General features: G+C 40.8%; 1 pseudogene; it reads left to right on the top strand.

Annotated features, from left to right (window-relative positions):
- The first annotated feature begins 4,586 nt into the window (after nt 1-4,586).
- LOC128458889 (piggyBac transposable element-derived protein 4-like) lies at nt 4,587-6,782 on the top strand (annotated as a pseudogene).
- The last annotated feature ends 20,388 nt before the right edge of the window (nt 6,783-27,170 follow it).

The following is a 27,170-nucleotide window of genomic DNA, read 5'->3' as shown; positions in this document are numbered from 1 at the left end:
ACACACACACACACACACACACACACACACACACACACACACACACACACACACACACACACACACACACACACACACACACACACACACACACAATGTGTTCATGTTGATGTTCTGATGTTCTGTGAATTTGGTCTCTGTTTTGATTTTTCTACAATGAATGTTAATTTTGGAATACAACTTTCAATTTCTGTGTCTATTCACTGCAGTTATTCATGTAACCAGTAGTCTGAGACATTGTTTAAAGGTTAAAAGGGAGTTAAATACAATTTGGTGACGATCAATGGTTTTTGTGTTAATGTAAGGGCAGTTATAACAGGCCGGTCAAATTTGACCGGGAGCACCAAAGTAAGGGGGGAGAAACGAACACGACACAAATAACACTAAGAGTGAGACATTTCTAGGCATTTTTCTGCACTCAGGGTTGGGCTTTAGAGTGGCTCCCCAGGCTTGGCTGGTGCTGGAGAATTTTTTCTCCCATGTATTTCATTTGTTTCCTAACAAAACGTGTGGGACATTTCTAGGCATTCTGCTATAATGTAAAGTGCCTACAAGTGTCCCATGTCCTTTTTTTTTAACAAAACTAAGAGTGAGACATTTCCAGGCATTTTTCAGCACTCAGGGTTGGGCTGTAGAGTGGCTCCCCAGGCTTGGCTGGTGCTGGAGAATTTTTTCGACCATGTATTGTATTTTTCCATAACAAAACATTGGGGAAATTTATAGGCCTTCTTGCTATAATGTAAAGTGCCTACAACTGTCCCATGTCATTTTTTTTAAAACTCTAAGAGTGAGACATTTATAGGCATTTTTCAGCACTCAGGGTTGGGCTTTAGAGTGGCTCCCCAGGCTTGGCTGGTGCTGGAGAATTTTTTCTACCATGTATTGTATTTTTCCCTAACAAAACATTTGGGACATTTCTAGGCATTCTTTCTATTATGTAAAGTGCCTACAAGTGTCCCATGTCATTTTTTTAAACAACACTAAGAGTGAGACATTTCTAGGCATTTTTCAGCACTCAGGGTTGGGCTTTAGAGTGGCTCCCCAGGCTTGGCTGGTGCTTGAGAATTTGATCTCCCATGTACTGTATTTTTCCCTAACAAAACCTTTTCTGACATTTCTAGGCATTCTTGCTATAATGTAACTGACTACAAGTGTCCCATGTCATTTTTTTAAGTAACACTAAGAATGAGACATTTCTAGGCATTTTTTAAAACCCAGGGTTGGGCTTTAGAGTGGCTCCCCAGGCTTGGCTGGTGCTGGAGAATTTTTTCTCCCATGTATTTCATTTTTTCCCTACCAAAACGTGTGGGACATTTTTAGGCATTCTTTCTATTATGTAAAGTGCCTACAAGTGTCCCATATATTTTTTTACCTAACACAAAGAGTGAGATATTTCTAGGCATTTTTCAGCACTCAGGGTGGGGCTTTAGAATGGGTCCCCGGGCTTGGATGGTGCTGGAGAATTTTTTCTACCATGTATTGTGTTTATCCCTAACAAAACATTTGGGACATTTCTAGGCATTCTTGCTACACTGTAAAGTGCCTAAAAGTGTCCCATGTATTTTTTTGTTTTGTGTTTACCTAACACAAAGAGTGAGACATTTCTAGGCATTTTTCAGCACTCAGGGTTGGGCTTTAGAGTGGGTCAAGGGGCTTGGCTGGTGCTGGAGAATTTGTTCTACCATGTATTGTATTTTTCCCTAACAAAACATTTGGGACATATTAGGCATTCTTGCTCTAATGTAAAGTGCCGACAAGTGTCCCATGTCATTTTTTTTAAATAACACAAAGAGAAACACATTTCTAGGCATGTTTCAGCACTCAGGGTTGGGCTTTAGAGTGGCTTCCCAGGCTTGGCTGCTGCTGGAGAATTTTTTCTCCCATGTATTGTATTTTTCCCTAACAAAACGTGTGGGACATTTCGAGGCATTTTTGCTACACTGTAAAGTGCCTACAAGTGTCCCATGTATTTTAATTTGTTTTAACCTAACACAAAGAGTGAGACATTTCTAGGCATTTTTCAGCACTCAGGGTTGGGCTTTAGAGTGGGTCCCCGGGCTTGGCTGCTGCTGGAGAAATTTTTCTCCCATGTATTGTATTTTTCCCTAACAAAACATTTGGGACATTTCTAGGCATTCTTGCTATAATGTAAAGTGTCTAAAAGTGTCCCATGTAATTTTTTAAAACATAACTCAAAGAGTGAGTCATTTCTAGCCATTTTTCACCAGTCAAGGTGTGGCTTTAGAGTGGCTTCCCAGGCTTGGCTGCTGCTGGAGAAATTTTTCTCCCATGTATTGTATTTTTCCCTAACAAAACATTTGGGACATTTCTAGGCATTCTTGCTATAATGTAAAGTGCCTACAAGTGTCCCATGTATTTTTTGTTTTGTTTTTACCTAACACAAAGAGTGAGACATTTCTAGGCATTTTTTTAGCACTCAGGGTGGGGCTTTAGAGTGGGTTCCCGGGCTTGGCTGGTGCTGGAGAATTTTTTCTCCAATGTATTGTATTTTTCCTTTCTAAAACGTGTGGGACATTTCGAGGCATTTTTGCTACACTGTAAAGTAACTACAAGTGTCCCATGTATTTGTTTACCTAACACAAAGAGTGAGAAATTTCTAGGCATTTTTCAGCATTCAGGGTTGGGCTTTATAGTGGGTCCCCGGGCTTGGCTGGTGCTGGAGAATTTTTCTACCATGTATTGTGTTTATCCCTAACAAAACATTTGGGAAATTTCTAGGCATTTTTGCTACACTGTAAAGTGCCTAAAAGAGTCCCATGTATTTTTATTTTTTTTAACCTAACACAAAGAGTGAGACATTTCTAGGCTTTTTTCAGCACTCAGGGTTGGGCTTTAGAGTGGGTCCCCGGGCTTGGCTGGTGCTGGAGATTTTTTTCTACCATGTGTTGTGTTAATCCCTAACAAAACATTTGGGACATTTATAGGCATTCTTGCTATAATGTAAATTGCCTACAAGTGTCCCATGTAATTTTTTTAAAATAACACGAAGAGTGATACATTTATAGGCATTTTTCAGCACTCAGGGTTGGGCTTTAGAGTGGCTCCCCAGGCTTGGCTGGTGCTGGAGAATTTTTTCTCCAATGTATTTCATTTTTTCCCTAACAAAATGTGTGGGACATTTCTATGCATTTTTGCTATAATGTTAAGTGCCTACAAGTGTCCCATGTATTTTTTTACCTAAAACAAAGAGTGAGACATTTCTAGGCATTTTTTCAGAACTCAGGGTTGGGCTTTAGAGTGGCTACCCAGGCTTGGCTGGTGGTTGAGAATTTGTTCTGCCATATACTGTATTTTTCCCTAACAAAAGATTTGGGACATTTCTAGGCATTCTTGCAATAATGTAAAGTGCCTACAAGTGTCCCATGTCATTTAATTTAATAACACTAAGAGTGAGACATTTCCAGGCATTTTTCGGCACTCAGGGTTGGGCTTTAGAGTGGCTCCCCAGGCTTGGCTGGTGCCGGATAATTTTTTCTTACATTTATTGTATTTTTCCCTAAAAAAACATTTGGGACATTTATAGGCATTCTTGCTATAATGTAAAGAGCCTACAAGTGTCCCATGTCATTTTTTTTAAATAACACGAAGAGTGATACATTTATAGGCATTTTTCAGCACTCAGGGTTGGGCTTTAGAGTGGCTCCCCAGGCTTGGCTGGTGCTGGAGATTTTTTTCTACCATGTATTGTATTTTTCCCTAACAAAACATTTGGGACATTTCTAGGCATTCTTGATATAATGTTAAGTGCCTACAAGTGTCCCATGTCATTTTTTTAAATAACACTAAGAGTGAGACATTTCTAGGCATTTTTCGGCACTCAGGGTTGGGCTTTAGAGTGGCTCCCCAGGCTTGGCTGGTGGTTGAGAATTTGTTCTACCATGTACTGTATTTTTCCTTAACAAAACAATTGGGACATTTCTAGGCATTCTTGCTATAACGAAAGTGCCTACAAGTGTCCCATGTCATTTTTTTTTTAATAACACTAAGAGTGAGACATTTATAGGCATTTTTCAGCACTAAGGGTTTGGCTTTAGAGTGGCTCCCCTGTCTTGGCTGGTGCTTGCGAATTTTTTCTACCATGTATTGTATTTTTCCCTAACAAAACATATGGGACATTTATAGGTATTCTTGCTATAATGTAAAGTGCCCACAAGTGTCCCATGTCATTTTTTTAACCTTTGTGTCGTGTTCGGGTCAAATCTGACCGATTTCCATTTCGATCAATCATAAATATTGTGTTTTACATTTTATTGTCTCAAGGGCTTATGATATCCTCCACACTAGGCATTTGAACATTTACAATTGCTGATCACTACTTTCATTGAATTTTGAGTTGTTTAGTCAACTTTGTAACACCTGTGGTGTTCCCGGTCAAAAATGACCGCCATAGGAAATGAATGGGTGACCCTAGATTGTGTTCATTCATCAGATAGTACACAACCACAAATCCACCACCACCACCACACGCACACACAAACACACCTACACGCACACACACACACCTACACACACACACACACACGCACGCACGCACATACACGCACGCACACACACCACACACTCCACCCCACGTGAACCCCTTTCAGACTGACCATGTGTCCTCTCTTTCCCGTGCTTATGTGCCTGTCCCCCTACGTGAACCACACCTTCCAGACTAAACGTGTAACACTTCAAAGTTACCAATTAGGTGTTTGTTATGGGAACCTGGCTCTTTCCCGGGCTAATGTGTCCATCCCCCCACGTGAACCACACTTTCGATACAAAACGTATGATATCTTCTCACAGATCCCCTATATATAGCTTGCTTGTGCATTGCTCTTATTTTACTCTGAACACAATGAGTCGGCGCCCGATCAGACGTTTTTCTGTCAGAGAGGCTCTTGACCTTTTTTTTCAAACTGATGAAGACGGGATTGGAGTTGAACCAGAAATAGAGGAGGATGTTTCAGAAATAGAAGACAACGATCCTGATTTTGATCCAGACCATCATGAGACCGAACAGTCAACATATGGCGAGGAAGAGGCCCCTGAGGAAGAGGCACCTGGGGAAGAGGCCCCTGTGGAAGACACACCTGAGGTGACATTCCAGTCCAAGGATGGCAACTTGCTCTGGTATTCATCCCCCCAGGACAGAGGAGGCAGAACAAGAGGGGAAAATATCATTAGGATGTCACCAGGGCCAACACGGTATGCAACATCTCGTGTGGATGACATCAAGTCCAGCTTCCAACTCTTTTTACCAGAGTCCATTGTGGAAATTATACTGGCGATGACAAACCTGGAAGGGGGGGCGTGTGTTTGCGGACACATGGAAGGCCTTGGACCAGGTAGACCTCCAAGCCTACATGGGTCTGTTGATTCTAGCAGGAGTACATCGGTCCAACAATGAGGCTACAAAAAGTCTGTGGGATGCAGAGTCAGGGAGGCCTATATTCCGGTCAACTATGTCCCTGCAACAGTTTCATGTCCTCTCAAGAATTATCAGATTTGATGACAGAGCTACACGACCTTTCCGCTGGCGAGACGACAAACTGGCTGCCATCAGGAACGTTTGGGACAGGTGGGTGGAGCGCCTACCACTGATGTACAATCCAGGCCCTGAGGTGACAGTGGACGAGCGCCTGGTCCCTTTCAGAGGTCGCTGTCCATTCAAACAGTACATCCCAAGCAAACCAGGCAAGTATGGGATCAAGATCTGGGCAGCATGTGATGCCAGGAGCAGCTACGCCTGGAATATGCAGGTTTACACAGGGAAACCTGTTACTGGAAGGCCAGAAAAAAACCAAGGCATGCGTGTTGTGTTGGACATGACAGCCGGTCTCAAGGGGCATAACATCACATGTGATAACTTTTTCACATCACATGGGCTTGGTCAGGAGCTGCTGAAAAGAAAGCTCACCATGGTGGGGACAGTGAGGAAGAACAAGCCTCAACTTCCCCCTGCACTGGTGTCGACCAGAGGGAGAGAGGCACTCTCATCCAAATTTGCTTTCACTGACACACACAGTCTTGTGTCATATTTGCCCAAGAAAAATAAAAATGTCATCCTGATGAGCACTCTACACAAAGACGCCGCTGTCAGCGAAGCAGAGCACAGGAAGCCCCAGATCATCCTGGACTACAACAGAAACAAAGGAGGCGTTGATTGCCTTGATAAGGTAATGTATATTTTCATCTGTAATGCATTTGATTTACTTGTATTCATGTAAAACATTGCATTTTGTGTAAGACAGGTTCAATATTGTTTCCAATCTATTCATTATTGTTTCTTTCATTGCAGCTTACTGGTACATACACCTGCAAGCGAATGACAGCTCGTTGGCCTGTGGCTGTGTTCCACAACATCCTCGATGTGTCTGCATGTAATGAATATGTGGTGTGGACAGCGATCGACCCAGCCTGGAATCAGGGGAAATGTTTCAAGAGGAGACTCTTCCTGGCAGAGCTTGGGAAAGCTTTAGTGACTCCTCTAATTCAACGGCGCCAGCACCTTCCCCGCACACCAGCCTCTTGCAGTCTGGTGAGGAGTCTGCAAGCCCCAGCCACGGCCCTGGCCACTCTCCCCCCAAAACAGGGGCAGAAACGGAAGAGATGCAAGCTATGTGCCCCTAGAGACAATAAGACAAGTCTTACATGTTTCAAATGTGATGCCTACGTTTGCAAGACACACTGTGACCTGATTGCAAAATGCCACTCCTGTGTCTGAACACACACACACACACACACACACACACACACACACACACACACACACACACACACACACACACACACACACACAATGTGATCATGTTGATGTTCTGATGTTCTGTGAATTTGGTCTCTGTTTTGATTTTTCTACAATGAATGTTAATTTTGGAATACAACTTTCAATTTCTGTGTCTATTCACTGCAGTTATTCATGTAACCAGTAGTCTGAGACATTGTTTAAAGGTTAAAAGGGAGTTAAATACAATTTGGTGACGATCAATGGTTTTTGTGTTAATGTAAGGGCAGTTATAACAGGCCGGTCAAATTTGACCGGGAGCACCAAAGTAAGGGGGGAGAAACGAACACGACACAAATAACACTAAGAGTGAGACATTTCTAGGCATTTTTCTGCACTCAGGGTTGGGCTTTAGAGTGGCTCCCCAGGCTTGGCTGGTGCTGGAGAATTTTTTCTCCCATGTATTTCATTTGTTTCCTAACAAAACGTGTGGGACATTTCTAGGCATTCTGCTATAATGTAAAGTGCCTACAAGTGTCCCATGTCCTTTTTTTTTAACAAAACTAAGAGTGAGACATTTCCAGGCATTTTTCAGCACTCAGGGTTGGGCTGTAGAGTGGCTCCCCAGGCTTTGCTGGTGGTTGAGAATTTGTTCTACCATGTACTGTATTTTTCCTTAACAAAACATTTGGAACATTTCTAGGCATTCTTGCTATAACGAAAGTCCCTACAAGTGTCCCAAGTCATTTTTTTTTAATAACACTAAGAGTGAGACATTTATAGGCATTTTTCAGCACTCAGGGTTGGGCTTCAGAGTGGCTCCCCAGGCTTGGCTGGTGCTGGAGAATTTTTTCGACCATGTATTGTATTTTTCCCTAACAAAACATTGGGGAAATTTATAGGCCTTCTTGCAATAATGTAAAGTGCCTACAACTGTCCCATGTCATTTTTTTTAAAACTCTAAGAGTGAGACATTTATAGGCATTTTTCAGCACTCAGGGTTGGGCTTTAGAGTGGCTCCCCAGGCTTGGCTGGTGCTGGAGAATTTTTTCTACCATGTATTGTATTTTTCCCTAACAAAACATTTGGGACATTTCTAGGCATTCTTTCTATTATGTAAAGTGCCTACAAGTGTCCCATGTCATTTTTTTAAACAACACTAAGAGTGAGACATTTCTAGGCATTTTTCAGCACTCAGGGTTGGGCTTTAGAGTGGCTCCCCAGGCTTGGCTGGTGCTTGAGAATTTGATCTCCCATGTACTGTATTTTTCCCTAACAAAACCTTTTCTGACATTTCTAGGCATTCTTGCTATAATGTAACGTGCCTACAAGTGTCCCATGTCATTTTTTTAAGTAACACTAAGAATGAGACATTTCTAGGCATTTTTTAAAAACCAGGGTTGGGCTTTAGAGTGTCTCCCCAGGCTTGGCTGGTGCTGGAGAATTTTTTCTCCCATGTATTTCATTTTTTCCCTACAAAAACGTGTGGGACATTTTTAGGCATTCTTTCTATTATGTAAAGTGCCTACAAGTGTCCCATATATTTTTTTACCTAACACAAAGAGTGAGAAATTTCTAGGCATTTTTCAGCACTCAGGGTGGGGCTTTAGAATGGGTCCCCGGGCTTGGCTGGTGCTGTAGATTTTTTTCTACCATGTATTGTGTTTATCCCTAACAAAACATTTGGGACATTTCTAGGCATTCTTGCTATAATATAAAGTGCCTACAAGTGTCCCATGTAATTGTTTTACATAACACAAAGAGTAACACATTTCTAGACATGTTTCAGCACTCAGGTTGGGGCTTTAGAGTGGCTTCCCAGGCTTGGCTGGTGCTGGGGAATTCTTTCTCCAATGTATTGTATTTTTCCCTAACAAAACGTGTGGGACATTTCGAGGCATTTTTGCTACACTGTAAAGTGCCTACAAGTGTCCCATGTAATTTTTTTTACATAACACAAAGAGTGAGACATTTCTAGGCATTTTTCAGCACTCAGGGTTGGGCTTTAGAGTGGGTCCCCGGGCTTGGCTGGTGCTGGAGATTTTTTTCTACCATGTGTTGTGTTAATCCCTAACAAAACATTTGGGACATTTCTAGGCATTCTTGCTATAATGTAAAGTGCCTACAAGTGTCCCATGTAATTTTTTAAAACATAACTCATAGAGTGACTCATTTCTAGCCATTTTTCAACAGTCAAGGTTTGGCTTTAGATTGGCTTCCCAGGCTTGGCTGCTGCTGGAGAAATTTTTCTCCCATGTACTGTATTTTTTCCTAACAAAACATTTGGGACATTTCTAGGCATTCTTGCTATAATGTAAAGTGCCTACAAGTGTCCCATGTATTTGTTTACCTAACACAAAGAGTGAGCAATTTCTAGGCATTTTTCAGCACTCAGGTTGGGGCTTTAGAGTGGATCCCCGGGCTTGGCTGGTGCTGGACATTTTTTTCTACCATGTATTGTGTTTATCCCTAACAAAACATTTGGGACATTTCTAGGCATTCTTGCTATAATATAAAGTGCCTACAAGTGTCCCATGTAATTGTTTTACATAACACAAAGAGTAACACATTTCTAGACATGTTTCAGCACTCAGGTTGGGGCTTTAGAGTGGCTTCCCAGGCTTGGCTGGTGCTGGGGAATTCTTTCTCCAATGTATTGTATTTTTCCCTAACAAAACGTGTGGGACATTTCTAGGCATTCTTGCTATAATGTAAAGTGCCTACAAGTGTCCCATGTATTTTTTGTTTTGTGTTTACCTAACACAAAGAGTGTGACATTTCTAGGCATTTTTCAGCACTCAGGGTTGGCCTTCAGAGTGGGTTCCCGGGCTTGGCTGGTGCTGGGGAATTCTTTCTCCAATGTATTGTATTTTTCCCTAACAAAACGTGTGGGACATTTCGAGGCATTTTTGCTACACTGTAAAGTGCCTACAAGTGTCCCATGTAATTTTTTTACATAACACAAAGAGTAACACATTTCTAGGCATTTTTCAGCACTCAGGGTGGGGCTTTAGAGTGGCTTACCAGGTTTGGCTGCTGCTGGTGAATTTTTTCTCCCATGTATTTCATTTTTCCCTAAGAAAACATTTGGGACATTTCTAGGCATTCTTGCTATACTGTAAAGTGCCTTAAAGTGTCCCATGTAATTTTTTTACATAACACAAAGAGTGAGACATTTCTAGGCATTTTTCAGCACTAAGGAATGGGCTTTAGAGTGGCACCACAGGCTTGGCTGGTGCTGGAGAATTTTTTCTACCATTTATTGTATTTTTCCCTAACAAAACATTTGGGACATTTCTAGGCATTCTTGATATAATGTAAAGTGCCTACAAGTGTCCATTGTATTTTTAGTTTTGTTTTTACCTAACACAAAGAGTGAGACATTTCTAGGCATTTTTCTTCACTCAGGGTGGTCCTTCAGAGTGGGTTCCCGGGCTTGGCTGGTGCTGGAGAATTTTTTCTCCAATGTATTGTATTTTTCCCTTGTAAAATGTGTGGGACATTTCGAGGCATTTTTGCTACACTGTAAAGTGCCTACAAGTTTCCCATGTATTTACATTTTTTTTTACCTTAAACAAAGAGTGAGACATTTCTAGGCATTTTTTCAGCACTCAGGTGGGGGCCTTAGAGCGGCTCCCCAGGCTTGGCTGCTACTGGTGAATTTTTTCTCCCATGTATTTCATTTTTCCCTAAGAATACATTTGGCACATTTCTAGGCATTTTTTGCTATACTGTAAAGTGCCTACAACTGTCCCATGTCATTTTTTTCTTACATAACACAAAGAGTAACACATTTCTAGGCATTCTTGCTATAATGTAAAGTGCCTACAAGTGTCCCATGTAATTTTTTTAAACATAACTCAAAGAGTGAGTCATTTCTAGGCATTTTTCACCACTCATGGTGGGGCTTTAGAGTGGCTTCCCAGGCTTGGCTGAAGCTGGAGAATTTTTTTCCCATGTATTGTATTTTTCCCTAACAAAACATTTGGGACATTTCTAGGCATTCTTGCTATGATGTAAAGTGCCTACAAGTGTCCCATGTATTTTTATTTTTTTTAACCTAACACAAAGAGTGAGACATTTCTAGGCATTTTTCAGCACTCAGGGTTGGGCTTTAGAGTGGGTCCCCGGGCTTTGCTGGTGCTGGAGATTTTTTTCTACCATGAATGTTATGTATCCCTAACAAAACATTTGGGACATTTCTAGGCATTCTTGCTATAATATAAAGTGCCTACAAGTGTCCCTTGCATTTTTTGTTTTGTTTTTACCTAACACAAAGAGTGAGACATTTCTAGGCATTTTTCAGCACTCAGGGTTGGGCTTTAGAGTGGGTCCCCGGGCATGGCTGGTGCTGGAGATTTTTTTCTACCATGAATGTTATTTATCCCCAACAAAACATTTGGGACATTTCTAGGCATTCTTGCTATAATATAAAGTGCCTACAAGTGTCCCATGCATTTTTGTTTTGTTTTTACCTAACACAAAAAGTGAGACATTTCTAGGCATTTTTCATCACTCAGGGTGGGCCTTCAGAGTAGGTTCCCGGGCTTGGCTGGTAATGGAGAATTTGTTCTCCCATGTATTGTATTTTTCCCTAACAAAACGTGTGGGACATTTCGAGGCAATTTTGCTACACTGTAAAGTGCCTACAAGTGTCCCATGTATTTTTATTTTTTTAACCTAACACAAAGAGTGAGACATTTCTAGGCATTTTTCAGAACTCAGGGTTGGGCTCTAGAGTGGGTCCCCGGGCTTGGCTGGTGCTGGAGATTTTTTTCTACAATGAATGGTATTTATCCCTAACAAAACGTTTGGGACATTTCTAGGCATTCTTGCTATAATATAAAGTGCCTACAAGTGTCCCATGTGTTTTTTTACATAACACAAAGAGTAACACATTTCTAGGCATTTTTCAGCACTCAGGGTAGGGCTTTAGAGTGGCTTCCCAGGTTTGGCTGCTGCTGGTGAACTTTTTCTCCCATGTATTGTATTTTTCCCTAACAAAACGTGTGGGACATTTCGAGGCATTTTTGCTACACTGTAAAGTGCCTACAAGTGTCCCATGTATTTTAATTTTTTTTAACCTAACACAAAGAGTGAGACATTTCTAGGCATTTTTCAGCACTCAGGGTTGGGCTTTAGAGTGGGTCCCCGGGCTTGGCTGCTGCTGGAGAAATTTTTCTCCCATGTATTGTATTTTTCCCTAACAAAACGTGTGGGACATTTCGAGGCATTTTTGCTACACTGTAAAGTGCCTACAAGTGTCCCATGTAATTTTTTTACATAACACAAAGAGTGAGACATTTCTAGGCATTTTTCAGCACTCAGGGTGGGGCTTTAGAATTTGGTTCCCCGGGCTTTGCTGGTGCTGGAGAATTTTTTCTACCATGTATTGTGTTTATCCCTAACAAAACATTTGGGACATTTCTAGGCATTCTTGCTATAATATAAAGTGCCTACAAGTGTCCCATGTATTTTTTTACATAACACAAAGAGTAACACATTTCTAGGCATTTTTCAGCACTCAGGGTGGGGCTTTAGAGTGGCTTACCAGGTTTGGCTGCTGCTGGTGAATTTTTTCTCCCATGTATTTCATTTTTCTCTAAGAAAACATTTGGGACATTTCTAGGCATTCTTGCTATACTGTAAAGTGCCTTCAAGTGTCCCATGTAATTTTTTTACATAACACAAAGAGTGAGACATTTCTAGGCATTTTTCAGCACTAAGGGATGGGCTTTAGAGTGGCACCACAGGCATGGCTGGTGCTGGAGAATTTTTTCTACCATTTATTGTATTTTTCCCTAACAAAACATTTGGGACATTTCTAGGCATTCTTGATATAATGTAAAGTGCCTTCAAGTGTCCATTGTATTTTTAGTTTTGTTTTTACCTAACACAAAGAGTGAGACATTTCTAGGCATTTTTCATCACTCAGGGTGGTCCTTCAGAGTGGGTTCCCGGGCTTGGCTGGTGCTGGAGAATTTTTTCTCCAATGTATTGTATTTTTCCCTTGTAAAATGTGTGGGACATTTCGAGGCATTTTTGCTACACTGTAAAGTGCCTACAAGTTTCCCATGTATTTACATTTTTTTTACCTTAAACAAAGAGTGAGACATTTCTAGGCATTTTTTCAGCACTCAGGTGGGGGCCTTAGAGCGGCTCCCCAGGCTTGGCTGCTGCTGGTGAATTTTTTCTCCCATATATTTCATTTTTCCCTAAGAATACATTTGGCACATTTCTAGGCATTCTTGCTATACTGTAAAGTGCCTACAACTGTCCCATGTCATTTTTTTCTTACATAACACAAAGAGTAACACATTTCTAGGCATTTTTCAGCACTCAGGGTAGGGCTTTAGAGTGGCTTCCCAGGCTTGGCTGCTGCTGGTGAATTTTTTCTCCCATGTATTTCATTATTCCCTAAGAAAACATTTGGGACATTTCTAGGCATTCTTGCTATACTGTAGAGTGCCTACAAGTGTCCCATGTAATTTTTTTACATAACACAAAGAGTGAGACATTTCTAAGCATTTTTCAGCACTAAGGGATGGGCTTTAGAGTGGCTCCACAGGCTTGGCTGGAGCTGGAGAATTTTTTCTACCATTTATTGTATTTTTCCCTAACAAAACATTTGGGACATTTCTAAGGATTCTTGATATAATGTAAAGTGCCTACAAGTGTCCATTGTATTTTTAGTTTTGTTTTTACCTAACACAAAGAGTGAGACATTTCTAGGCATTTTTCATCACTCAGGGTGGTCCTTCAGAGTGGGTTCCCGGGCTTGGCTGGTGCTGGGGAATTTTTTCTCCAATGTATTGTATTTTTCCCTAACAAAACGTGTGGGACATTTCGAGGCATTTTTGCTACACTGTAAAGTGCCTACAAGTGTCCCATGTATTTTAATTTTTTTTAACCTAACACAAAGAGTGAGACATTTCTAGGCATTTTTCAGCACTCAGGGTTAGGCTTTAGAGTGGGTCCCCGGGCTTGGCTGCTGCTGGAGAAATTTTTGTCGCATGTATTGTATTTTTCCCTAACAAAACATTTGGGACATTTCTAGGCATTCTTGCTATAATGTAAAGTGCCTACAAGTGTCCCATGTGTTTTTTTACATAACACAAAGAGTGCGACATTTCTAGGCATTTTTCACCACTCAGGGTGGGGCTTTAGAGTGGCTTCCCAGGCTTGGCTGCTGCTGGAGAATTTTTTCTCCCATGTATTGTATTTTTCCCTAACAAAACATTTGGAACATTTCTAGGCATTCTTGCTACACTGTAAAGTGCCTACAAGTGTCCCATGTATTTACATTTTGTTTACCTTAAACAAAGAGTGAGACATTTCTAGGCATTTTTTCAGCACTCAGGTGGGGGCTTTAGAGCGGCTCCCCAGGCTTGGCTGGTGCTGGTGAATTTTTTCTCCCATGTATTTCATTTTTCCCTAAGAAAACATTTGGCACATTTCTAGGCATTCTTGCTATACTGTAAAGTGCCTACAACTGTCCCATGTCATTTTTTTTTACATAACACAAAGAGTAACACATTTCTAGGCATATTTCAGCACTCAGGGTAGGGCTTTAGAGTGGCTTCCCAGGTTTGGCTGCTGCTGGAGAAATTTTTCTCCCATGTATTGTATTTTTCCCTAACAAAACATTTGGGACATTTCTAGGCATTCTTGCTATAATGTAAAGTGCCTACAAGTGTCCCATGTATTTTTTGTTTTGTTTTTACCTAACACAAAGAGTGAGACATTTCTAGGCATTTTTTTAGCACTCAGGGTGGGGCTTTAGAGTGGGTTCCCGGGCTTGGCTGGTGCTGGAGAATTTTTTCTCCAATGTATTGTATTTTTCCTTTCTAAAACGTGTGGGACATTTCGAGGCATTTTTGCTACACTGTAAAGTAACTACAAGTGTCCCATGTATTTGTTTACCTGACACAAAGAGTGAGAAATTTCTAGGCATTTTTCAGCACTCAGGTTGGGGCTTTAGAGTGGGTCCCCGGGCTTGGCTGGTGCTGTAGATTTTTTTCTACCATGTATTGTGTTTATCCCTAACAAAACATTTGGGACATTTCTAGGCATTCTTGCTATAATATAAAGTGCCTACAAGTGTCCCATGTAATTGTTTTACATAACACAAAGAGTAACACATTTCTAGACATGTTTCAGCACTCAGGTTGGGGCTTTAGAGTGGCTTCCCAGGCTTGGCTGGTGCTGGGGAATTCTTTCTCCAATGTATAGTATTTTTCCCTAACAAAACGTGTGGGACATTTCGAGGCATTTTTGCTACACTGTAAAGTGCCTACAAGTGTCCCATGTAATTTTTTAAAACATAACTCAAAGAGTGACTCATTTCTAGCCATTTTTCAACAGTCAAGGTTTGGCTTTAGAGTGGCTTCCCAGGCTTGGCTGCTGCTGGAGAAATTTTTCTCCCATGTACTGTATTTTTTCCTAACAAAACATTTGGGACATTTCTAGGCATTCTTGCTATAATGTAAAGTGCCTACAAGTGTCCCATGTATTTGTTTACCTAACACAAAGAGTGAGCAATTTCTAGGCATTTTTCAGCACTCAGGTTGGGGCTTTAGAGTGGATCCCCGGGCTTGGCTGGTGCTGGACATTTTTTTCTACCATGTATTGTGTTTATCCCTAACAAAACATTTGGGACATTTCTAGGCATTCTTGCTATAATATAAAGTGCCTACAAGTGTCCCATGTAATTGTTTTACATAACACAAAGAGTAACACATTTCTAGACATGTTTCAGCACTCAGGTTGGGGCTTTAGAGTGGCTTCCCAGGCTTGGCTGGTGCTGGGGAATTCTTTCTCCAATGTATTGTATTTTTCCCTAACAAAACGTGTGGGACATTTCGAGGCATTTTTACTACACTGTAAAGTGCCTACAAGTGTCCCATGTAATTTTTTTACATAACACAAAGAGTGAGACATTTCTAGGCATTTTTCAGCACTCAGGGTGGGGCTTTAGAATTTGGTTCCCCGGGCTTTGCTGGTGCTGGAGAATTTTTTCTACCATGTATTGTGTTTATCCCTAACAAAACATTTGGGACATTTCTAGGCATTCTTGCTATAATATAAAGTGCCTACAAGTGTCCCATGTATTTTTTTACATAACACAAAGAGTAACACATTTCTAGGCATTTTTCAGCACTCAGGGTGGGGCTTTAGAGTGGCTTACCAGGTTTGGCTGCTGCTGGTGAATTTTTTCTCCCATGTATTTCATTTTTCCCTAAGAAAACATTTGGGACATTTCTAGGCATTCTTGCTATACTGTAAAGTGCCTTCAAGTGTCCCATGTAATTTTTTTACATAACACAAAGAGTGAGACATTTCTAGGCATTTTTCAGCACTAAGGGATGGGCTTTAGAGTGGCACCACAGGCTTGGCTGGTGCTGGAGAATTTTTTCTACCATTTATTGTATTTTTCCCTAACAAAACATTTGGGACATTTCTAGGCATTCTTGATATAATGTAAAGTGCCTACAAGTGTCCATTGTATTTTTAGTTTTGTTTTTACCTAACACAAAGAGTGAGACATTTCTAGGCATTTTTCATCACTCAGGGTGGGCCTTCAGAGTAGGTTCCCGGGCTTGGCTGGTAATGGAGAATTTGTTCTCCCATGTATTGTATTTTTCCCTAACAAAACGTGTGGGACATTTCGAGGCAATTTTGCTACACTGTAAAGTGCCTACAAGTGTCCCATGTATTTTTATTTTTTTAACCTAACACAAAGAGTGAGACATTTCTAGGCATTTTTCAGAACTCAGGGTTGGGCTCTAGAGTGGGTCCCCGGGCTTGGCTGGTGCTGGAGATTTTTTTCTACAATGAATGGTATTTATCCCTAACAAAACGTTTGGGACATTTCTAGGCATTCTTGCTATAATATAAAGTGCCTACAAGTGTCCCATGTGTTTTTTTACATAACACAAAGAGTAACACATTTCTAGGCATTTTTCAGCACTCAGGGTAGGGCTTTAGAGTGGCTTCCCAGGTTTGGCTGCTGCTGGTGAACTTTTTCTCCCATGTATTGTATTTTTCCCTAACAAAACGTGTGGGACATTTCGAGGCATTTTTGCTACACTGTAAAGTGCCTACAAGTGTCCCATGTATTTTAATTTTTTTTAACCTAACACAAAGAGTGAGACATTTCTAGGCATTTTTCAGCACTCAGGGTTGGGCTTTAGAGTGGGTCCCCGGGCTTGGCTGCTGCTGGAGAAATGTTTCTCCCATGTATTGTATTTTTCCCTAACAAAACATTTGGGACATTTCTAGGCATTCTTGCTATAATGTAAAGTGCCTAAAAGTGTCCCATGTAATTTTTTAAAACATAACTCAAAGAGTGAGTCATTTCTAGCCATTTTTCACCAGTCAAGGTGTGGCTTTAGAGTGGCTTCCCAGGCTTGGCTGCTGCTGGAGAAATTTTTCTCCCATGTATTGTATTTTTCCCTAACAAAACATTTGGGACATTTCTAGGCATTCTTGCTATAATGTAAAGTGCCTACAAGTGTCCCATGTATTTTTTGTTTTGTTTTTACCTAACACAAAGAGTGAGACATTTCTAGGCATTTTTTTAGCACTCAGGGTGGGGCTTTAGAGTGGGTTCCCGGGCTTGGCTGGTGCTGGAGAATTTTTTCTCCAATGTATTGTATTTTTCCTTTCTAAAACGTGTGGGACATTTCGAGGCATTTTTGCTACACTGTAAAGTAACTACAAGTGTCCCATGTATTTGTTTACCTGACACAAAGAGTGAGAAATTTCTAGGCATTTTTCAGCACTCAGGTTGGGGCTTTAGAGTGGGTCCCCGGGCTTGGCTGGTGCTGTAGATTTTTTTCTACCATGTATTGTGTTTATCCCTAACAAAACATTTGGGACATTTCTAGGCATTCTTGCTATAATATAAAGTGCCTACAAGTGTCCCATGTAATTGTTTTACATAACACAAAGAGTAACACATTTCTAGACATGTTTCAGCACTCAGGTTGGGGCTTTAGAGTGGCTTCCCAGGCTTGGCTGGTGCTGGGGAATTCTTTCTCCAATGTATTGTATTTTTCCCTAACAAAACGTGTGGGACATTTCGAGGCATTTTTGCTACACTGTAAAGTGCCTACAAGTGTCCCATGTAATTTTTTTACATAACACAAAGAGTGAGACATTTCTAGGCATTTTTCAGCACTCAGGGTTGGGCTTTAGAGTGGGTCCCCGGGCTTGGCTGGTGCTGGAGATTTTTTTCTACCATGTGTTGTGTTAATCCCTAACAAAACATTTGGGACATTTCTAGGCATTCTTGCTATAATGTAAAGTGCCTACAAGTGTCCCATGTAATTTTTTAAAACATAACTCAAAGAGTGACTCATTTCTAGCCATTTTTCAACAGTCAAGGTTTGGCTTTAGAGTGGCTTCCCAGGCTTGGCTGCTGCTGGAGAAATTTTTCTCCCATGTACTGTATTTTTTCCTAACAAAACATTTGGGACATTTCTAGGCATTCTTGCTATAATGTAAAGTGCCTACAAGTGTCCCATGTATTTGTTTACCTAACACAAAGAGTGAGCAATTTCTAGGCATTTTTCAGCACTCAGGTTGGGGCTTCAGAGTGGGTCCCCGGGCTTTGCTGGTGCTGGACATTTTTTTCTACCATGTATTGTGTTTATCCCTAACAAAACATTTGGGACATTTCTAGGCATTCTTGCTATAATATAAAGTGCCTACAAGTGTCCCATGTAATTGTTTTACATAACACAAAGAGTAACACATTTCTAGACATGTTTCAGCACTCAGGTTGGGGCTTTAGAGTGGCTTCCCAGGCTTGGCTGGTGCTGGGGAATTCTTTCTCCAATGTATTGTATTTTTCCCTAACAAAACGTGTGGGACATTTCTAGGCATTCTTGCTATAATGTAAAGTGCCTACAAGTGTCCCATGTATTTTTTGTTTTGTTTTTACCTAACACAAAGAGTGAGACATTTCTAGGCATTTTTTTAGCACTCAGGGTGGGGCTTTAGAGTGGGTTCCCGGGCTTGGCTGGTGCTGGAGAATTTTTTCTCCAATGTATTGTATTTTTCCTTTCTAAAACGTGTGGGACATTTCGAGGCATTTTTGCTACACTGTAAAGTAACTACAAGTGTCCCATGTATTTGTTTACCTGACACAAAGAGTGAGAAATTTCTTGGCATTTTTCAGCACTCAGGTTGGGGCTTTAGAGTGGGTCCCCGGGCTTGGCTGGTGCTGTAGATTTTATTCTACCATGTATTGTGTTTATCCCTAACAAAACATTTGGGACATTTCTAGGCATTCTTGCTATAATATAAAGTGCCTACAAGTGTCCCATGTAATTGTTTTACATAACACAAAGAGTAACACATTTCTAGACATGTTTCAGCACTCAGGTTGGGGCTTTAGAGTGGCTTCCCAGGCTTGGCTGGTGCTGGGGAATTCTTTCTCCAATGTATTGTATTTTTCCCTAACAAAACGTGTGGGACATTTCGAGGCATTTTTGCTACACTGTAAAGTGCCTACAAGTGTCCCATGTAATTTTTTTACATAACACAAAGAGTGAGACATTTCTAGGCATTTTTCAGCACTCAGGGTTGGGCTTTAGAGTGGGTCCCCGGGCTTGGCTGGTGCTGGAGATTTTTTTCTACCATGTGTTGTGTTAATCCCTAACAAAACATTTGGGACATTTCTAGGCATTCTTGCTATAATGTAAAGTGCCTACAAGTGTCCCATGTAATTTTTTAAAACATAACTCAAAGAGTGACTCATTTCTAGCCATTTTTCAACAGTCAAGGTTTGGCTTTAGAGTGGCTTCCCAGGCTTGGCTGCTGCTGGAGAAATTTTTCTCCCATGTACTGTATTTTTTCCTAACAAAACATTTGGGACATTTCTAGGCATTCTTGCTATAATGTAAAGTGCCTACAAGTGTCCCATGTATTTGTTTACCTAACACAAAGAGTGAGCAATTTCTAGGCATTTTTCAGCACTCAGGTTGGGGCTTTAGAGTGGGTCCCCGGGCTTGGCTGGTGCTGGACATTTTTTTCTACCATGTATTGTGTTTATCCCTAACAAAACATTTGGGACATTTCTAGGCATTCTTGCTATAATATAAAGTGCCTACAAGTGTCCCATGTAATTGTTTTACATAACACAAAGAGTAACACATTTCTAGACATGTTTCAGCACTCAGGTTGGGGCTTTAGAGTGGCTTCCCAGGCTTGGCTGGTGCTGGGGAATTCTTTCTCCAATGTATTGTATTTTTCCCTAACAAAACGTGTGGGACATTTCTAGGCATTCTTGTTATAATGTAAAGTGCCTACAAGTGTCCCATGTATTTTTTGTTTTGTTTTTACCTAACACAAAGAGTGAGACATTTCTAGGCATTTTTTTAGCACTCAGGGTGGGGCTTTAGAGTGGGTTCCCGGGCTTGGCTGGTGCTGGAGAATTTTTTCTCCAATGTATTGTATTTTTCCTTTCTAAAACGTGTGGGACATTTCGAGGCATTTTTGCTACACTGTAAAGTAACTACAAGTGTCCCATGTATTTGTTTACCTGACACAAAGAGTGAGAAATTTCTAGGCATTTTTCAGCACTCAGGTTGGGGCTTTAGAGTGGGTCCCCGGGCTTGGCTGGTGCTGTAGATTTTTTTCTACCATGTATTGTGTTTATCCCTAACAAAACATTTGGGACATTTCTAGGCATTCTTGCTATAATATAAAGTGCCTACAAGTGTCCCATGTAATTGTTTTACATAACACAAAGAGTAACACATTTCTAGACATGTTTCAGCACTCAGGTTGGGGCTTTAGAGTGGCTTCCCAGGCTTGGCTGGTGCTGGGGAATTCTTTCTCCAATGTATTGTATTTTTCCCTAACAAAACGTGTGGGACATTTCGAGGCATTTTTGCTACACTGTAAAGTGCCTACAAGTGTCCCATGTAATTTTTTTACATAACACAAAGAGTGAGACATTTCTAGGCATTTTTCAGCACTCAGGGTTGGGCTTTAGAGTGGGTCCCCGGGCTTGGCTGGTGCTGGAGATTTTTTTCTACCATGTGTTGTGTTAATCCCTAACAAAACATTTGGGACATTTCTAGGCATTCTTGCTATAATGTAAAGTGCCTACAAGTGTCCCATGTAATTTTTTAAAACATAACTCAAAGAGTGACTCATTTCTAGCCATTTTTCAACAGTCAAGGTTTGGCTTTAGAGTGGCTTCCCAGGCTTGGCTGCTGCTGGAGAAATTTTTCTCCCATGTACTGTATTTTTTCCTAACAAAACATTTGGGACATTTCTAGGCATTCTTGCTATAATGTAAAGTGCCTACAAGTGTCCCATGTATTTGTTTTACATAACACAAAGAGTAACACATTTCTAGACATGTTTCAGCACTCAGGTTGGGGCTTTAGAGTGGCTTCCCAGGCTTGGCTGGTGCTGGGGAATTCTTTCTCCAATGTATTGTATTTTTCCCTAACAAAACGTGTGGGACATTTCTAGGCATTCTTGCTATAATGTAAAGTGCCTACAAGTGTCCCATGTATTTTTTGTTTTGTGTTTACCTAACACAAAGAGTGTGACATTTCTAGGCATTTTTCAGCACTCAGGGTTGGCCTTCAGAGTGGGTTCCCGGGCTTGGCTGGTGCTGGGGAATTCTTTCTCCAATGTATTGTATTTTTCCCTAACAAAACGTGTGGGACATTTCGAGGCATTTTTACTACACTGTAAAGTGCCTACAAGTGTCCCATGTAATTTTTTTACATAACACAAAGAGTGAGACATTTCTAGGCATTTTTCAGCACTCAGGGTGGGGCTTTAGAATTTGGTTCCCCGGGCTTTGCTGGTGCTGGAGAATTTTTTCTACCATGTATTGTGTTTATCCCTAACAAAACATTTGGGACATTTCTAGGCATTCTTGCTATAATATAAAGTGCCTACAAGTGTCCCATGTATTTTTTTACATAACACAAAGAGTAACACATTTCTAGGCATTTTTCAGCACTCAGGGTGGGGCTTTAGAGTGGCTTACCAGGTTTGGCTGCTGCTGGTGAATTTTTTCTCCCATGTATTTCATTTTTCCCTAAGAAAACATTTGGGACATTTCTAGGCATTCTTGCTATACTGTAAAGTGCCTTCAAGTGTCCCATGTAATTTTTTTACATAACACAAAGAGTGAGACATTTCTAGGCATTTTTCAGCACTAAGGGATGGGCTTTAGAGTGGCACCACAGGCTTGGCTGGTGCTGGAGAATTTTTTCTACCATTTATTGTATTTTTCCCTAACAAAACATTTGGGACATTTCTAGGCATTCTTGATATAATGTAAAGTGCCTACAAGTGTCCATTGTATTTTTAGTTTTGTTTTTACCTAACACAAAGAGTGAGACATTTCTAGGCATTTTTCATCACTCAGGGTGGGCCTTCAGAGTAGGTTCCCGGGCTTGGCTGGTAATGGAGAATTTGTTCTCCCATGTATTGTATTTTTCCCTAACAAAACGTGTGGGACATTTCGAGGCAATTTTGCTACACTGTAAAGTGCCTACAAGTGTCCCATGTATTTTTATTTTTTTAACCTAACACAAAGAGTGAGACATTTCTAGGCATTTTTCAGAACTCAGGGTTGGGCTCTAGAGTGGGTCCCCGGGCTTGGCTGGTGCTGGAGATTTTTTTCTACAATGAATGGTATTTATCCCTAACAAAACGTTTGGGACATTTCTAGGCATTCTTGCTATAATATAAAGTGCCTACAAGTGTCCCATGTGTTTTTTTACATAACACAAAGAGTAACACATTTCTAGGCATTTTTCAGCACTCAGGGTAGGGCTTTAGAGTGGCTTCCCAGGTTTGGCTGCTGCTGGTGAACTTTTTCTCCCATGTATTGTATTTTTCCCTAACAAAACGTGTGGGACATTTCGAGGCATTTTTGCTACACTGTAAAGTGCCTACAAGTGTCCCATGTATTTTAATTTTTTTTAACCTAACACAAAGAGTGAGACATTTCTAGGCATTTTTCAGCACTCAGGGTTGGGCTTTAGAGTGGGTCCCCGGGCTTGGCTGCTGCTGGAGAAATTTTTCTCCCATGTATTGTATTTTTCCCTAACAAAACATTTGGGACATTTCTAGGCATTCTTGCTATAATGTAAAGTGCCTAAAAGTGTCCCATGTAATTTTTTAAAACATAACTCAAAGAGTGAGTCATTTCTAGCCATTTTTCACCAGTCAAGGTGTGGCTTTAGAGTGGCTTCCCAGGCTTGGCTGCTGCTGGAGAAATTTTTCTCCCATGTATTGTATTTTTCCCTAACAAAACATTTGGGACATTTCTAGGCATTCTTGCTATAATGTAAAGTGCCTACAAGTGTCCCATGTATTTTTTGTTTTGTTTTTACCTAACACAAAGAGTGAGACATTTCTAGGCATTTTTTTAGCACTCAGGGTGGGGCTTTAGAGTGGGTTCCCGGGCTTGGCTGGTGCTGGAGAATTTTTTCTCCAATGTATTGTATTTTTCCTTTCTAAAACGTGTGGGACATTTCGAGGCATTTTTGCTACACTGTAAAGTAACTACAAGTGTCCCATGTATTTGTTTACCTGACACAAAGAGTGAGAAATTTCTAGGCATTTTTCAGCACTCAGGTTGGGGCTTTAGAGTGGGTCCCCGGGCTTGGCTGGTGCTGTAGATTTTTTTCTACCATGTATTGTGTTTATCCCTAACAAAACATTTGGGACATTTCTAGGCATTTTTGATATAATATAAAGTGCCTACAAGTGTCCCATGTAATTGTTTTACATAACACAAAGAGTAACACATTTCTAGACATGTTTCAGCACTCAGGTTGGGGCTTTAGAGTGGCTTCCCAGGCTTGGCTGGTGCTGGGGAATTCTTTCTCCAATGTATTGTATTTTTCCCTAACAAAACGTGTGGGACATTTCGAGGCATTTTTGCTACACTGTAAAGTGCCTACAAGTGTCCCATGTAATTTTTTTACATAACACAAAGAGTGAGACATTTCTAGGCATTTTTCAGCACTCAGGGTTGGGCTTTAGAGTGGGTCCCCGGGCTTGGCTGGTGCTGGAGATTTTTTTCTACCATGTGTTGTGTTAATCCCTAACAAAACATTTGGGACATTTCTAGGCATTCTTGCTATAATGTAAAGTGCCTACAAGTGTCCCATGTAATTTTTTAAAACATAACTCAAAGAGTGACTCATTTCTAGCCATTTTTCAACAGTCAAGGTTTGGCTTTAGAGTGGCTTCCCAGGCTTGGCTGCTGCTGGAGAAATTTTTCTCCCATGTACTGTATTTTTTCCTAACAAAACATTTGGGACATTTCTAGGCATTCTTGCTATAATGTAAAGTGCCTACAAGTGTCCCATGTATTTGTTTACCTAACACAAAGAGTGAGCAATTTCAAGGCATTTTTCAGCACTCAGGTTGGGGCTTTAGAGTGGGTCCCCGGGCTTGGCTGGTGCTGGACATTTTTTTCTACCATGTATTGTGTTTATCCCTAACAAAACATTTGGGACATTTCTAGGCATTCTTGCTATAATATAAAGTGCCTACAAGTGTCCCATGTAATTGTTTTACATAACACAAAGAGTAACACATTTCTAGACATGTTTCAGCACTCAGGTTGGGGCTTTAGAGTGGCTTCCCAGGCTTGGCTGGTGCTGGGGAATTCTTTCTCCAATGTATTGTATTTTTCCCTAACAAAACGTGTGGGACATTTCTAGGCATTCTTGTTATAATGTAAAGTGCCTACAAGTGTCCCATGTATTTTTTGTTTTGTTTTTACCTAACACAAAGAGTGAGACATTTCTAGGCATTTTTTTAGCACTCAGGGTGGGGCTTTAGAGTGGGTTCCCGGGCTTGGCTGGTGCTGGAGAATTTTTTCTCCAATGTATTGTATTTTTCCTTTCTAAAACGTGTGGGACATTTCGAGGCATTTTTGCTACACTGTAAAGTAACTACAAGTGTCCCATGTATTTGTTTACCTGACACAAAGAGTGAGAAATTTCTTGGCATTTTTCAGCACTCAGGTTGGGGCTTTAGAGTGGGTCCCCGGGCTTGGCTGGTGCTGTAGATTTTATTCTACCATGTATTGTGTTTATCCCTAACAAAACATTTGGGACATTTCTAGGCATTCTTGCTATAATATAAAGTGCCTACAAGTGTCCCATGTAATTGTTTTACATAACACAAAGAGTAACACATTTCTAGACATGTTTCAGCACTCAGGTTGGGGCTTTAGAGTGGCTTCCCAGGCTTGGCTGGTGCTGGGGAATTCTTTCTCCAATGTATTGTATTTTTCCCTGACAAAACGTGTGGGACATTTCGAGGCATTTTTGCTACACTGTAAAGTGCCTACAAGTGTCCCATGTAATTTTTTTACATAACACAAAGAGTGAGACATTTCTAGGCATTTTTCAGCACTCAGGGTTGGGCTTTAGAGTGGGTCCCCGGGCTTGGCTGGTGCTGGAGATTTTTTTCTACCATGTGTTGTGTTAATCCCTAACAAAACATTTGGGACATTTCTAGGCATTCTTGCTATAATGTAAAGTGCCTACAAGTGTCCCATGTAATTTTTTAAAACATAACTCAAAGAGTGACTCATTTCTAGCCATTTTTCAACAGTCAAGGTTTGGCTTTAGAGTGGCTTCCCAGGCTTGGCTGCTGCTGGAGAAATTTTTCTCCCATGTACTGTATTTTTTCCTAACAAAACATTTGGGACATTTCTAGGCATTCTTGCTATAATGTAAAGTGCCTACAAGTGTCCCATGTATTTGTTTAACTAACACAAAGAGTGAGCAATTTCTAGGCATTTTTCAGCACTCAGGTTGGGGCTTTAGAGTGGGTCCCCGGGCTTGGCTGGTGCTGGACATTTTTTTCTACCATGTATTGTGTTTATCCCTAACAAAACATTTGGGACATTTCTAGGCATTCTTGCTATAATATAAAGTGCCTACAAGTGTCCCATGTAATTGTTTTACATAACACAAAGAGTAACACATTTCTAGACATGTTTCAGCACTCAGGTTGGGGCTTTAGAGTGGCTTCCCAGGCTTGGCTGGTGCTGGGGAATTCTTTCTCCAATGTATTGTATTTTTCCCTAACAAAACGTGTGGGACATTTCTAGGCATTCTTGCAATAATGTAAAGTGCCTACAAGTGTCCCATGTATTTTTTGTTTTGTTTTTACCTAACACAAAGAGTGAGACATTTCTAGGCATTTTTTTAGCACTCAGGGTGGGGCTTTAGAGTGGGTTCCCGAGCTTGGCTGGTGCTGGAGAATTTTTTCTCCAATGTATTGTATTTTTCCTTTCTAAAACGTGTGGGACATTTCGAGGCATTTTTGCTACACTGTAAAGTAACTACAAGTGTCCCATGTATTTGTTTACCTGACACAAAGAGTGAGAAATTTCTAGGCATTTTTCAGCACTCAGGTTGGGGCTTTAGAGTGGCTTCCCAGGCTTGGCTGGTGCTGGGGAATTCTTTTTCCAATGTATTGTATTTTTCCCTAACAAAACGTGTGGGACATTTCTAGGCATTCTTGCTATAATGTAAAGTGCCTACAAGTGTCCCATGTATTTTTTGTTTTGTGTTTACCTAACACAAAGAGTGTGACATTTCTAGGCATTTTTCAGCACTCAGGGTTGGCCTTCAGAGTGGGTTCCCGGGCTTGGCTGGTGCTGGGGAATTCTTTCTCCAATGTATTGTATTTTTCCCTAACAAAACGTGTGGGACATTTCGAGGCATTTTTGCTACACTGTAAAGTGCCTACAAGTGTCCCATGTAATTTTTTTACATAACACAAAGAGTGAGACATTTCTAGGCATTTTTCAGCACTCAGGGTGGGGCTTTAGAATTTGGTTCCCCGGGCTTTGCTGGTGCTGGAGAATTTTTTCTACCATGTATTGTGTTTATCCCTAACAAAACATTTGGGACATTTCTAGGCATTCTTGCTATAATATAAAGTGCCTACAAGTGTCCCATGTATTTTTTTACATAACACAAAGAGTAACACATTTCTAGGCATTTTTCAGCACTCAGGGTGGGGCTTTAGAGTGGCTTACCAGGTTTGGCTGCTGCTGGTGAATTTTTTCTCCCATGTATTTCATTTTTCTCTAAGAAAACATTTGGGACATTTCTAGGCATTCTTGCTATACTGTAAAGTGCCTTCAAGTGTCCCATGTAATTTTTTTACATAACACAAAGAGTGAGACATTTCTAGGCATTTTTCAGCACTAAGGGATGGGCTTTAGAGTGGCACCACAGGCTTGGCTGGTGCTGGAGAATTTTTTCTACCATTTATTGTATTTTTCCCTAACAAAACATTTGGGACATTTCTAGGCATTCTTGATATAATGTAAAGTGCCTACAAGTGTCCATTGTATTTTTAGTTTTGTTTTTACCTAACACAAAGAGTGAGACATTTCTAGGCATTTTTCATCACTCAG

Source organism: Pleuronectes platessa, chromosome 16, assembly GCF_947347685.1.
Source record: "Pleuronectes platessa chromosome 16, fPlePla1.1, whole genome shotgun sequence".
In the NCBI taxonomy this organism is placed as follows: Eukaryota; Metazoa; Chordata; class Actinopteri; order Pleuronectiformes; family Pleuronectidae; genus Pleuronectes; species Pleuronectes platessa.
This window is presented reverse-complemented; position numbering and strand designations above follow the sequence as displayed.